Genomic DNA, 2,502 nt, shown 5'->3' on the forward strand with positions numbered 1-2,502 from the left:
AAATATTTCACCTTAAAAGAATCAACTTTCTGGTGTGAGTCTCAGATGGTTTCAGGCCAGAGATGTGAAATCAAAAGGGAGTCAGGAGTAAGTTCATTTACCTGTCTCAAGAACTTACTTAAGTTCTTGAAAACACTGGACTCTTTAAATCAATTACTTAACTCACTACAGGTGGCAACTAAAGCCCAGGCAGAGGCCGGTCATTACATGTTATCTATCACATGAATTACTTTCAAGCTAATTTAAAATGCTTAATTTTAAGAAAAACTCCTTGGGTACTCCACTTAAAGTTAATTCATTTGTAACTTGCAATCAAATGGATTATAAAATGAAAATAAAACAATTGTGAACTATATTTAAAATCACAAGTAAAAATTTACATGCCATAGACCAATTAGCCACAATGTGAATGTATTCTCCATGCTCTCTTGGGTAGAAATTTAATTCTCCTCTTAGGTACTAAGGATATGGAAATTCATTCTGATGCTGGAGATTAAGGTTGAGCCCTGCAGAGATGACAAGGATAAGTGTGGGTCATTAAAGTGAAATCTGATGTTTAAATCCTTTTATATAAGGAGATCAAGAGCAGAAAAGAAATACATAAGTATACCGTCCTTTCCTCTGTATATGGGATGCCTTGTGTTTTCTTCCATGAGTCATCTTCTAAGAGGGACATCATGAGACCCTCTTCCCTCTTCTGGAATATCCAAATGATTCTATCTTCATTATCACTCACCCAGTAAGTAATGTTTTATTTGAGAAACAGAGCTCAGGTAAGTCTAAATCACACATTATAATGCAATTTTGTAGACAAGTTTCATTCCTTAAATGAAGGCAGGAACTAAACAATAAATGACTCAGAACTTGGATATCCAAATACATGCTAAAAATATTTCATTGAAACCAAATTCTATTAAATATTTGTGAAATATAGTTCAATGAAAAATATTAAAATGAATATATATATAAAGGTACCTAAGAGAATAACATTCATATATACACATGTTCACTTTTGTGAAGCTCAGTCTATACCTTGATCTGAATTACAAGAAATTTTTTAGAATAGTGAGTTTCAGGTGATTCATGCCATCGCTCACTACATTTACAAAACAGCTTTTGGCCATTCTATAGTTTAATGGCAGTGCAGATTTTGTCTGTCCAGTTCCCACTTTGTGGTACAGACTGGTAGATACCTCATTCCTGAAATTGTATATAAGACTATAATCTTAAAAATTATATTGAGAATGGATGAAAACATGGATGTATTTTAACCATTTCAAAAAAGCATATGACATATATAGCTTACTAGGCAGACAAATGGGTGAACACCTTCACTTTGACCCCATTGATAGAAGGATTCCTAGTACTCTGATGATGAAGATGCTACCAGCTGATTATCTGATCACTAGCTACCAGCATCCACAGAAACACCTAGAGGATGAAAATTCCAGGTTCTGCATCTTTTGTTCCAAATCACCACGGTCTACCTTAAAAGAATCCTTTCTGAGAATGCATAGTTTAAATACCACCACCCCCTTTTTTTTTTGCCAGTCTTGCACTTTATTGCCCTTCCGTTAGGCATTGACCGCATACTTGCATAGCTGCTGCTTCTTTGTCTTCACCTTCTCCTCTTGCTTGGTGAGCCGATGGCCCATGGCTCTAGTTTCCTTGGGTCGCAGGTCCAGAGGCTTGTACTTCTTGCCCTTGTAGAATTTCCTGAGGTTTTCCTTTTGAGTCTGGTTAAAGACGGTGAGAACACTGGTGATGGATTTGTGGACAACTCCTATCTTGCCGAGCTTGGACACGGTGCAGCCTGTCACCTTGGCAACGCGAAGCTGGGATAGCTCCACCTTCAAATGTCCAGTTGTTTTGGCAGCTCCTCCTTCTTCTTGCCGCGCAGGTCCCGAGCCTTAATCTTGGCCATGGCTGCGTTGCTCACGGCTGAGGCCTCCTGGTCCGAAAGGTTAAATACCCTTTATTTGAAACTGTATATCTAATAAAGAAAAATCATAAAACAATGACATATTTTTTCATACTTGAACTATGTTTATAGTAATGAAAATTTTGTTACTATTATTTTGTTTGCATTTTCACAAGGATCAAACTTTCAGATGAGGTTTTATAAAGTATAAGTCTAAATAACATTATATAAAATAGTTGCAAAGAAAAAAATACTACTTTCTGTGATTTTCATTTAGTTATTAAGGACCTTGTGATTTACCTACAGGCTTATTTTGTACAACGATGTGAATGGACAGCTTTTAAAAACAATCTGTTCTCTTCTAGGGAGATGCCTTAAAATTTAAACCGTATCTGAGAAAATTGCCCCTATTCCCTCATGCTGCGTTTGTATTTTATAAAGTCACTCACAAATATTCTGCAAATGGAAGTTAGCGTTTATAAATGACTTCTGCGAGGTTAACAATTATAACTGCACTTTAAGAAAAGGGACTTAAGAAGTGACTATATTACTCTGGAAATTTTGAAAACCAGTCCCTCAGC

At 36.2% G+C, this 2,502-nt stretch overlaps 1 pseudogene; it reads right to left on the minus strand.

The window, feature by feature from the left end:
• Positions 1-1,574: 1,574 nt before the first annotated feature.
• Positions 1,575-1,947, minus strand: LOC142832378 (large ribosomal subunit protein uL29 pseudogene; annotated as a pseudogene).
• Between the last annotated feature and the right edge of the window lie 555 nt (positions 1,948-2,502).

The sequence above is a fragment of the Microtus pennsylvanicus genome, chromosome 12 (assembly GCF_037038515.1).
Source record: "Microtus pennsylvanicus isolate mMicPen1 chromosome 12, mMicPen1.hap1, whole genome shotgun sequence".
Lineage (NCBI taxonomy): Eukaryota > Metazoa > Chordata > Mammalia > Rodentia > Cricetidae > Microtus > Microtus pennsylvanicus.